Here is a 13,010-nt window from a genome sequence, read left to right as displayed (position 1 = left end):
GTTGCCCCAATGAGGACCCCACTGAAAAAATCAATGTGCACATTGTCAGTAGGGCCTCCTACCGAAAAGGAGCTCCCACTGGTAAAGAAAGAGGCATTCAATCAGAAGCTCATAATCCTTCTCTGACCCCCTAAACATGACCTTTGTCCCGATAATTTTTAGCATATGCTGACAGGTAACATCCGCAAGACTTTCATTAGCCTAGAACGTTCCTGGGTATACCGAAAACCACCCAAAACATAGTGGATCGGGAAGCTTATCGTGAAACGCTTGGGAAGGCCCTCACCTGGTAGGACCTCTCTCCTATTCTCTTTTAAGGGAGCCTCACCGCGTGCAATAGAGCCCATCGCGTGGTAGATGTTGTACAAACCATACTGTGCCAATGCAAAAGCCTCCCCCCTAGGCCATCATGTAAGCCACATAGAAACAACCCGATCGAATAATGTAGCCCTTGCCCCTTGGCAGAGCAAACTTGTATAAGAAGCAGACCAAGTAAGCAACCAGCTACACACGGTCCTGCTCCCCTCGCTTGGGAGGGGTAAATGTTCCCTTTGTTGCCTTAATTGCCTCCGCTCTCAGCACCTCCTCCATCTACAAGGCACTCAAACTAATGTCTTTGCCATCTTGGCAGTCATCATGGAAATAGTCACTCCATGCTTCAAAATGCACCCCTCCAGACTTGAGTTTTGTCATCAAGTGCAAGAGCTGGTAAATCTCAAACAACTCACAAAGACTTGCCGTTGATGAGCTCATCCCCAAAAATATCCCCATTGCCAGGTTCAAATTCTTCGTACATCTCCCACAACATTGGCAAACCGCGCATAAACTACAAGTATAGAAGGGTGATTCCTGCCTCACCTCTGTCCAAAATCCAGCTAGTGGTCCTATAACTCCATGTCTCTAACAAAGCTTTGATGGTGTTGGAGCAGCAGTCATAATAACCTGCCTAGCACTGACACGCTGCGGCTAGCCCCAGTACTCTCTCAGAGTACTAGCATGAGAATTGAGGACATCAAATGTCCTAGTGCTGTACCCTGACATTTATTGTTGTTCTCCCTAAAACGAAGAGCACCAAAAGCCTAGTGAAGGCTCATCTTGGCCAGCATCCTCTTCCGTAGCGTTGCCAAATCCTCACAGGAACCAAAATTCCTGTAAAGAGCATGATAAAGCGGCACACCATCCCTTTGAATGAGAGGTTCCTCACCAATGTCTTCATACCTACTAAGCTGGGAAACTTCTCTGGAGGTGATGCTCGGAGGCCACTTTATCTCTTAAGAAGGGGATAGGGCCTTAAGAGCAGTCCCCTTGACAATAGAAAAGGCCGTATAAGAATCAATTTCCATTTCCCCTTAGGAAGCAAAACAACGGTCGATCAAAAAAATCTCAGGCTCAGGGAGACAAAATCAAAGAAAAAAAGCAACCCTGCCTTGAGGAGGAGCCGAACTGGTACCAGCCATTGTTGTTAAAACACTCGAGGGTAAAGGAAATTCTACTCAAGAACGTCGGTGAAGAGTGGCGCATGTAGAAAAAATTAGGTTTTTTACTTCGAATGAAAATCCCTGGTGAAAAACAAAACTACCCATGTGCGCCCCTTTTATAACTGAAGAAAGATAGTGTATCACTCAAACCAATGAAGTGACATGTGGCCCAGTCATGTAGAATCGTGAACGAGACGTGAAGCGAAACGTTGTGGGATTCAGGGGTATGGAAGCACGACCGACATGCAAAATGAAGCACACAAGCGAAACGTTCCGTGATTCAGAGGTATGGAAGTACGAACATCAAGCGAAGCAAAGCATCACATGAGCGAATGATTGCTCTCTTTCCCGAGGAAGCCCAAGTGCCATGCAAGCAAAACGTCACACAAACCCCAACACAACTAAACATGAAAAACAACGTGTACCCCTCACTTGAAACTTACTGCCCCGCGCACACATCTCTGTTCACCCAAACAACGTGCCCACTTCAGGCAACAACATCATTCTTCTCAAGTACACAATACTCCTTCTGGGCCCACACAAACGTTTTGGAGCTCCCCCAGAGGTTCAACACACCCTCGTGCACCACTACATCGGATAGCCAATTGAGCTATCTTGCTTGCGCAATTTGCACAAACGAGACCCTCGGTGGTCAAGTGCCCCCAAAAAAATAAAGAACGGAGTCCTTGCGAAAACAAGAAAAGGTGCACACCCTAAGGGCTTGAATGAAAACCTGAGGGCATTCAAACCCTTCAAGCCAGACAGGCGGCATAGCCCCCTCGGGGCATATCAAGTCTCCTAGTCCATTTCTTATCCCCGCCATCAAAGAGGGATAAGAACCAAGCAGCAGAGAAGGAAAAAAGAGTGAGGCAAACCACAAAAAAAAAAAATAGAGACAAGAATCACAAGCCATAGAGAAGGAGGATTCAAACTAAGAAGGCGGATTTTTATTTCATGAACAAAGAAACAATTACAATGCGATGGTTACAACAAATATGTAACTCCCAAAAAAAATGTATGTATATAAAGCCATTCTGAAATAAATCTCTTGCTTAGAGACATGGAAAGCGGTAGTCTCGTCCAAGATGAAGGGTTATTTTTTTCTAAAAAAGGAGCTTGAAAAGAATGAGAAAAACCTCTTGGTCGTTTCCACCCTCGTGTGAAGGCAAAGAACCAGAAGGCAATTAAGGGAGCAGCAACAAGCGAAATATCGAGCAGGAAATCTCTCGCTTGGCTGTTGGCAGTCCACCTAAACATTGACTGTTGAAGTGGACCAAATCATCCATCTAGTCGACCATCATGATGTAGATGATGGGCAAGCGAAGACGATCACAGTCCGTCAGAATCCTATACACATCCTAGGACCTGACTCTCGGGATCATATGTCAACTATTCAACGCATGTCCATCAACATTTTCGCAGGGTCGAACATATGCACCCAGTAGCGCAGCACTCGGATGCACTCCAAGACCTGAGACCTGAAAGCTACCCTCAACAAAAGGCATGACTGGATAGGTGCCTCGATCTCGCCCTTCGAATCTCTGGAGGATGGGGCGGCACGTGTCTCTGGTTTCAGGAGAGACCCATGACGTTTGAGAGATGACTCTCTAGGGAAACCTCGTATGAAAATGGGAGTAGGTGTTACCAATCGATGAGAGAGGAATTTAAAGGTGGGTTTGGGACTTACTCGGGCTGACTCGCGTGGGCGCCCTCTTAAATCACGAAGAAAGTCCCCCATTAATGAAACTGGTTCAAAATCTCCTCCCTTGGCTCCTATTCTTCTTATTTTCTGCTTTCCTACAATCACACATATATATGGCAAAGGTTATGGCACAGGTGGGTCAGGCCACACCCTTTTCCTCTTTGATGAACATATGTAAGCATGCGTATTCAAACAGAAGAAAGAAAGATGGGGGGGGGGAAGAAGAATTCGACCAAGCGAATAGATCGAGGCAGTGACTAGGCTGGTGGATGATTGGCGTAACGTGGTGGCGAAATGGGCTCGATAACTGAAATCGACTCATGGGATCGTTGCTTGACGTTATTACCGATATCGACTAGCTAAGCACGATGGTCAGTTTGTCGCAGCAGTAAAGCGGGCCAAGCGAACCTGACGTAACAACATTATGGCTAGACGACAGAACCCCCATGAGATGCTAACCTCAATCCCTCTTGGTCAAACAAAAGAGTAACTGAGGAATGGTTAAAGAGAAGAAGGGAATAGACGGAAGAAGAGAAAAGAAGGAAGAGAGGAGGGAGAAGTTAGAAGAGGAGATGCAGTCGGCGCTACACATTACCGACTATTTCAAGAGATGAAAGACAGAAGAAGCAGCCGGTGCAAGGCTTCACCGACTATGTCAGATGAGAAGAGAAGAAGAGAACCAACTGACGTTAAGTCACGCCAACTGACAGAAAAATAGAGGGAAAACCAGTCGGTGTTAAGTCTCGCCGACTGACAGAAGAGGAGAGAGAAGACCAACTAGCACCAAGTCTCACCCACTAATAGAAGAAGAAAGAGAAGATTAACCAGTGCTAGGTCTCATCAGCTGATGGAAGTCGAGAGAGAAGATCAATCGGCACTAGGTCTCACCGATTAATAGAAGGAGAGAGAAGACCAACCAGCGTTAGGTCTCACCAGTTGTTATAAGACCAATCGGCGCTAGGTCTTGCCAGTTGTCAAAAGAAGACAAAGAAGACCAACCGTCGTTGGGCCTCACCAATTGACAGAAGAGAGAGAAAAGAGAGAGAAAGAGAGAAAAAGAGGGAGGGAAAGAGAGAGAAAGAGAGAGAAAGAGAGAGGGAAAGAGGGAGAAAGAGAGAAAAAGAGGGAGGGAAAGAGAGAGAAAGAGAGAGAAAGAGAGAGAAGAGAGAAAGAGAGAGGAGAGAGAAAGAGAGAAGAAGAGAGAGAGAGAGAAAGAGAGAGAAAGATAGAGAAAGAGAGAGAAGATAAAGAAGAGACAAAGAGAAGAAGACAGAGAGGGGAGGAGAAGGGTATCAAACTTTTTCTCCCCTCTCCTCTCTCTCTCTCTCTCCAAGATGTACTCACAGGCTTAAGCAAGGAGTCAAAATTTTATTGAATCCTCCAAGAATGAATCGAGCATTGAGAGTCCTTTTTAGCCTCAATTTTTTATCACGAGGCAGTGCCTGTTTATATATAATTGTGCCCAAACATGGGTGGATTGATCAAAATTAGACCTAATCGCTAAAAATTAAGATTTAATTGAATTAAAAAAAATCTAAATATAGATGCAAAAGGACTGTTTTGGCCCTTACCTAGCAATGTGTGGAATTTCAAAACAGTCCCTACTGTTGCCCGAGATCTTACGTGATCTCCCATGGCTGACCCGAGGGTATTCTGATGCTTATTTAATTGAAAGATTATTGTTTTCTTATAGGGCTTGGCATGGGGATCGTTTTGATACCAACTTCGAGCTATGAATCATGTTTTTGAGCCATGATCACGAGACTTAAAATTTGTTTGAATCATGGAAATTTTGGATCCAAAGTACAGTCATTCCTTAATGTTTTTATGTGATTTCTTCATTGTAGTGCACAACACATGCCGTCATGGTCACGTGGCAACAAATGGGATGCGATTTGGAGCCCGAACGAAGATTTCACAACTTCTAAGTTTTGGCTGGAATCTAGAATCTGGTGATCGAAATTTCAATCATTTCGTTAGCTTCGTGCATGGAATCTGACTGTTCATCATATACGGTGTTTGGATCAATGATAGACGTGGACCTCAAGCACACAATGGAATTGGTTTCACATCGATCCGTTTTGTGAACGTTGTGATTTGGTCTATCGAACAAGGCATGTCACTACTGAATTTTCTATAACTTCTTTATGGTTCGACAACTTCTCTCTTGCTTTTCTCCCTGCTGGGACATCTTCTCGAGGCATATCACATATCTAATTGTTCGTCTTGATGAGACGAATACGCTCACCAAATTTTGAAACGATCCAACTTGTAACGGGTGAGTTATGGGTTCCAAAAGTGATTGCCCATAACTAAAAAATAGTCACCTTTAATAGTGTTTTGGTGAAGTGAGGTCACACGGGAAAGTGTGCGGCCTCTCTTGTTTCAATCTTCGACTCATATATTTTTTCTAGAGTATCTGATTCAAAGGGGTTTTCAATCGTGCCAGATCAAATGACAGTGGTCCCATAGTGATTTGAGAAACTAAAAACGTAGTTCCAGTTGTAGGGTCCGTTTCAGGGTGTTAGAGTCCGATTTTGCTGAAATTGTTTCATTATGTTCAGTGCCTTAGACATGTCTGATCGCAATGAAACTAAACAAGTGGTATTTTGAAGTGTTGATAAAGATCTTGACCAGTTAAGGGGTCATTCTAAGACTGTCGACAATTTCCACTGTTTTGTTCGCTTTATTGACTTGCTTCCTACCAGGGACCAAGGTGATGAAAAATACGTTCAAATAGCGTGCCCTGCCAAATGTTGTGCTTTAAGAGAAGAGAGAAAGACAATCATTTGAAAATTTTTATTCGAATTTTAGTTTTTTTCTTCCTAGTCACAGGACTACATGAACGCCGAGGAGATTCACGTAATGGTGTAACTAAGCTGCTCAGACGTAGGGATGGTCTGTCGAGACTTTAGGGGAGAAGAGACTTTTTTTTAGGGATATTGTGGAAGTACTCACCCTCATGCGGACTGTTTGTGATTTTGAATCTGAGGATTTTGTACGAACCTCGTCAGTCAGAATCAGGCCCATCTAGCAATTAAGTGCCATGTCGAAGGGCTTTATTCCTATTTGGTCTAGGTTTGCTTGCATCCTCTGGTGTTGAGCCACGTTTCAAGGATGAATGGTGTGTTGAAAGGCCTTGTGTCGGTGCCATTTGCTTTACTAATTAACCGTTTTTTGGTGAGTAAGGTACCTCATTTATCGAGGTGACCAGCTCTGAGTACAACCACCCCTACCCACTACTGTGCAGCTAGAACAATCACCCCCATTACCGGTTCAATGTCTGACTGATAGGGTACCTCAGTTTGTCGAGGAGACCAGCTCTGGGTACAACCACCCCTACCCACTATTGTGCAGCTAGGACAATCACCCTGATTGTCGGTCCAAGGTCATAGCTGAGTTAACTTCCTTGGGGCATCTTCAACATTTTTTGAAAGTATGTTGATGACCATGTGAGAATGATGCTCTTTCTCATGAGACTTATCTTGCTTTCTCAGTGAATCTTTTGTCTTACGAATCCTTCTTGGTAAATGAACTCAAGCTGTCAGAATATTTACATTGAAGCTCATATTTTTGGATCCCTGCTTTTATGCCACCAAGGATTTTATTCTTTTGAGTGAGGGCTAAAGCCGCCTATTGAGACGAGTGCTGCATCAACCTGTTTATTGGTCCAAGCGTCTTTTTACAGATTTTCGCTTGAACTTGGGAAGCGGCATCGTAGAGACGGTTTTTTCCGACTTCTTTTTATTTGGGGCTCTTTTACCCATGTCCTTTCAGCCATGTCCACCCTTTTTGTCCATTTTTACCATGATGCCCTGTCAGTTTTTCACCGTGCCCAGCTTTTTTATTCACAGAACTCTTTTACTTATGGTTTCGTGACCATTCCCGTTCGTCATTTGTACTCATAGTGTTCCCTTGTTCAGGTATACACCATGCTCATTATTCCTTTATTTATTTATTTATTTTTGTGAGGGCGTGTTTTAAGATCATGCCGTCGGGACCTATGTGGAATAGTTTAATGTCATGCGGCCTAGACTTGCACCATGGTTTATGGTCATATAGTTGGACCGTAATGGTGATGGATGGCAGTCTATGATGTTCAAGGAGGGAGTATGATGGTGGCTTGGCTCACTTGGGGAAATGGCTCGAGGCTACCTGTGAGAGATGGATGATGTATGAAATGTGAGTGGAAGATGGTGACCCACTAACTTACAACAAGTATGAATGGTGTGATGGTTCACCGATTTATGAGCATGCGTGAGACTCACTGGGGAATGATATAGGATGATGAAAGGAATGAAGTCACCGGGGAGGTAATGAAGGTGGTGCGTGCACATTAACAGGTAGACTAGAGAAGACGTGTGTGAAAGTGCACGAAAAGGCATGTTCGCATATGTTGTGGCGAGTTTAAGGTCATGCCTCCGGGACCTGCATGAAGCAGTTTCTCGTTATGCGGCCAGGACGTGCACTATGGTTTATGGTCATATAACTAGACCATGATTATGCAATTTAAAGTCATACAACTAGGACAATGTAGTTTAAGGTCGTGCAACTAGACCTTCGCTACAGTTTAAAGTCATATAGTTTAGACCATGTTGCTAAGCCCTTTATCGTCGTGCGGCTAGGATGTGTACTATGGTTTAAGGTCATACAGCTGGACCGTGGTTATACAATTTAAAGTCGTACGACTAAGACCATGCAGTTTAAGGTCGTGCAACTAGGCGTCCGCAACAGTTTTAGGGTAATATAGTTTCGACCATGGTGTCGAGCCTTTTATCGTCATGTGGCTAGAACGTATACTATGGTTTAAGGTCATTCAACTGGACCGTGGTTATGTAGTTTAAAGTCGTACAACTAGGACCACATAGTTTAAGGTCGTGCAACTAGACCTCCGCTGCAGTTTTAGGGTCATAAATTTCGGACCATGGTGCTGAGCCTTTTATTGTCATGCGGTTAGATGTGTACTATGGTTTATGGTCATACAGCTAGATTGTGGTTATGCAGTTTAAAGTCGTACAACTACGACCATGCAGTTGAAGGTCATGCAACTAGACCTCCGCTACAGTTAAGGGTCATATTGTTTGGACCATGGTGTTGAGCCCTTTCTCGTGATACGGTTAAGATGTGTACTATGGTTTAAGGTCATATAGCTAGACGATGGTTATGCAGTTTAAAGTCGTACAACTAGGACCATTTAGTTTAAGGACATGCAACTAGACCTCTGCTATAGTTTAGGGGCATATAGTTTGAACCATGGTGCTGAGCCTTTTATCGTCATGCGGCTAAACCACGTACTATGGTTTAAGGTCATGCAGCTGGACCATGGTTATGCAGTTTAAGATAATGCCGTATGGACCGAGGCTTACCAATTTAGGGTCATGCAATATGGATTGAGGCTAAGTAGTTTAGGGTCATGTGGCTGAGTAGTTTAGGGTCGTGCAGTATGGATCGAGGCTGAGCTCGCCTGAGAGTTACCTAGGGCCTTGTGTCGAAGCCTGACCCCTCTTATTGTCTCTTGGCTTCCCTTGGATGCAATTGGTATTTCAACTTCATGAAAGGCTTTTGAGGGCAGTGTAGTCTATATAAGGGGGTAAAAACCCCGTTTTCCCTTATTTTTCACCAAGGGTAAAAAAAAACTTAGACACAAGTTTTCTTTAACCAGGAGGAGAGAGCGCTCGATTGAAGTTTCCAACAAGCAATGGTACTTTAGCGACAATCTCTGCAGAGAAGACCTTCGACGTGTAGACTTTGCCCAGAATTTTGTGAAGTTTCAAAGAGAGTGGCAGGGAAAGGAGAGTCCTCTAGGAAGCTTTTCGCGAAAAGGAAGGAATTTTGACTGCCGTTTTCATTTTTGGTAAGGGTTTCTCGATGGTTGTGGTAGTTTTTTGACACCACTCGTGGTGTTGCAGAAGATTCTGGGAACTTTGAAGAGGTTTACCGGGGTTATCTCTACTTTTTCGACCCTGTTAGTGTTGTCACAGAAGTTTCTCGACAAGGTTCTGGGGATGTTCAGGCTAAAAGGTGTAGGCAGGAAAGTTTTCCTGTTAGTTTTCGACCGTGTGGGAGCTATTCCGGTGGAAGTCAAACAGTCACAAGAGGTGGGCCCTATGATCGAAGGAGGTGAACCGTAGAGAGGAAGGCGTACGGTTGCTGAAGGTGAACCATTATTCTTGGAAAGTGTGTGACCATTAAGGAGGTGTGAAAGCTTAAGTTTTGAAAAATGAGGAGTCCTCGGAGGCGAACAGTCACGTCAGAGCTGACGCTAACAGAAGTGCAACTAGCGTTGAGGCAACTGGCGCTGATGGTTTAGAGTGCCGACACAACTGGCGCTGAGGGCTAGGAGCACAACTGGCGTTGGCCTTTGAAGAGCACAACCGGCGCTGGCTTCAATCGCCGCTCGTCAACACATGTGGCTTGTCATGATGAGAAGAGAGGTGCTCGCATATAGCGATAAGTCACGTGCGGGGTTCACGGCGCTCAGCGATGAGCTACGTACGACGATGTTCATGGGCCGGCAAAAAGCGGTGAAGGATGGGGTGTGGCTTGTGGCACCTATTAGAAACCAAATCCCCCAAGATAATAGTGAGGTCCATGTTGTTCGGTGGAAGGGCATCCAATGTGAACATGGCATGCTTTCCGTCATGGGCTAGCTCCTTGCCTAGGCAGCCCTTCTTGTATGTTTGATAGACATGTCGAATGGATCCTACGTTCTATGTTCGACATACAAGTCAGATGAGGTATCTGGCTTTTATGTTTGACATACGTCGGATGGAATGAGGCTAACTTCTTGGAGTGGTTCTACTATGTCTTCTAGCCTGAAACCATCCTCTTACTCGTCAGATGATTTAAAGCTAACTCTCCAAGCGGTTTTGCTTCTTCTTCATGAGGAGGTCCTTCCTTTCGTGGGTTTGCTTCTTCCTCATGGGACAGGCATTTGCTTTGACCTATACTCGTCTTCTTACTCTTAGATGCAAGAGCAAAAGAATAAGTTTGGTTTGTAACTGTCCTCTTATCCTCAAATGCAAGAGACTTGTAACCTCCCTAGAAATGGGTTTTTGTAACTTGTAACTCATGTTTACTGTAATAAACATAAAAAACGTTAGCCTTTTGTTTGGACTATCTTACTTGTTCTCAAGTTTCGAACACACATCAGGGATAGTACTTGTTTAGGTATCACCCGTATCACCCGTTGATAGGGGGCATTGCCTCTTCTCCATCAGGATGTTCCAATATGTAGAATCCATTGGGCGATACCATTTTTACTATAAATGGACCTTCCCACTTAAGCTCAAACTTCCCTCTGCGTCGACCATGCATGACAATAGGCCTCTTGACAGCTTAGACTAGATCACCAAGGGCGAATGAGCGGATATTAACAAACTTGTCAAAATCCCTCTTCATTCTTCCTTGGTTGAGTTCAAGGTTCTGCTGAGCCTCTAGCTTCTTTCCATCGAGTGCATCCAATTCTTGATACCGGAGCTTGACTCTCTCATCTTCGGTTATTCCTTGGTGAATAGCGCGACTCGTAATGAAGGGATTTGTAATTCGAGAGGTAAAACTGCTGCACCCTCATAGACCAGAGAATAAGGAGTGGAATCAGTACGATAAGCCCACAGTGCCTCGTGAAGCTTCTCATGTCAGTTGTTCTTTGTTTTCAATACTGACTCTCTTAGAACATTGCATAGAGTCTTATTGAAAGCCTCGATTAATCCATTCATCCGAAGGTGGTACATAGTCGAGTACCTCCACTTGAAAACGAATTGGTTAACTAAGCAATAAATGTGATGACTCCTATATAGAGGACCATTGTCAGATATAATCCGATCGGGCACTTAGAATCGGTATATGATATGATGTCGAACGAAGTAGGCAACCGTCATCTCAGGAACCTGCTTAAGGGGGACTGCTTCAGCCCACTTAGGAAAATAATATGTTGCAGCTAGGATAAAAACATGGCCCATTGCAGAAGGAGGGTCAATAGGCCCTACGATTTTCATACCCCATTGTGAGAGGGGCCATGATACAACCATAGAGTGTAAGGGCTCTGGATATTGGTGAACCAGGCTGGAATGTATTTGGCAAACCTGGCACCTTTTAGCGTAGCTTAAGGAATTGGCGATCATGGAAGGCCAATAGGATCCCAACCTATGTATTCGTTCATAGAGCTTGGGACCAGACTGGTGTAGTCCATAGATGCTTGAGTAGACTTCTTCTAACAATTCACTTGCTCCTTGGATATCGATGCTTCTAAGAAGAATGCCGTCAAACGACCGTCTGAAGAGAGCATCTCCTTCGAGGAGGTTATACTTGGTGGACATTCGACGTATGCTATTGCGTTCGGCACGATCTTCCGAGAGCTTGCCATGTTTTAGGAGACTGGTTATGGCCTTTCTCCAATCTTCTACCTACTCAATTTTTGCGCACATTGGGTCAAAGAATTGTGGTCCCTGATTTTGCCTTAGGTTCTTAACTATGTACTATTGCTTGTTCAGTTTTGATTACTTCTTTGGCCGATAGAAGTTCTCTAAATGGATAAGGGGGACACTCGAGGGAAGATATTTCTCTCGTCATCCGCATTGACCTCCGTTCTTAGTATGATGTGTCTCCATTTTACCACCCAAACGAGCGTTGGCTCTATGAGGACATTTGAATTGTAGCGCTGAGTTTTGCCGCACTGGCCTGCGAATTTAGCCTCTTGGGGATGTGACTCAGGGATACGTCTTCATACACGACGATATACGATTTGTAGTATCGTGATAGATCCTCAGAGTGTCTTTTCTCACATCATAGATCCCTTTGAGTTATCGGATAACCAACTCAAAGTCTCCATAGATTTTAAGCTACTCCAAGTCGAGATCAAAGGCTTTCTCGAGTTGGATTAGAAGGGCTTGATATTCTGTTTCATTATGAGAGTTGGCTTGAGCAAGAGAGAAAGAAAGTGGCAATGCTCCTCCTCTCAGAGTCAGGAATACTACTCCGGTGTGTCCTCGATCTGATTGGAAAGCTCTGTCGAAGTATAATTCCCATGTATGAATAAGATCAGCACATAATACTTCTTCATCGAGGAGGTCGCTTGATAAAGGAGATTCTGCCGGTACGGGGTGTGCCACGAGAAAGTCAGCCAAGGCTTGGCCCTTGATGGTCTTCTGTGGGACATACATGATATCGAACTCCATCAGTAATAATGCCCACTTGACAAGGCGTCCTGACAAGCATGGGCATGTCATGAACAACTTTACAGAATCACCTTTTGTTATAAGTTTTACTTCATGACCAAGCAAGTACTGGCGGAGTTTCTGTACTATGAAAATCATGGCTAGACAGATCTTTTCTATCGGGGGATAATACTTCTTGGCCCCTTGCATCCTGCGGTTGAGGTAATATAACGCAGTCTCTTTTCCCTCTCCATTGTTTTGTGTCAACAATGCTCCGAGTGACTTGTCTAAAGCAGTCACGTATAGAATGAGGGGCTTTTCCAATACTGGCGTAGAGAGTACTGGAGGGTTGAGTAAATAATGCTCGATGTCGTCAAGGGCTGCCTGACATGCTTCATCTCAGATGAATGGTGTATCTTTCTTTAGTAGGTGTGTAAAGGGTTTACAACGACCTAAGAGGTTCGAGACGAACCTGCGAATGTATGCCAATTTTCGTTGGAGGGAGCGCAATTCTTGCAGTGAAGTCGGTGACGACGTTTCTTGGATGGCCTTGATCTTAACTAGCTCAACTTCAAGCCCTTGATGTCTGACAATGAACCTCAAGAATTTTCCCGAATGCATGCCAAAAGCCCATTTTAGCAGGTTCATTTTTAACTGATGGAGACGCAAGAGTTT

The sequence above is a fragment of the Amborella trichopoda genome, chromosome 12, assembly GCF_054954075.1.
Source record: "Amborella trichopoda isolate Santa Cruz 75 chromosome 12, AtrichopodaSantaCruz75HAP2 v2.0, whole genome shotgun sequence".
NCBI classification, from domain to species: Eukaryota; Viridiplantae; Streptophyta; class Magnoliopsida; order Amborellales; family Amborellaceae; genus Amborella; species Amborella trichopoda.
The sequence above is the reverse complement of the archived record's forward strand: the minus strand, read 5'-3'. Positions refer to the sequence as shown.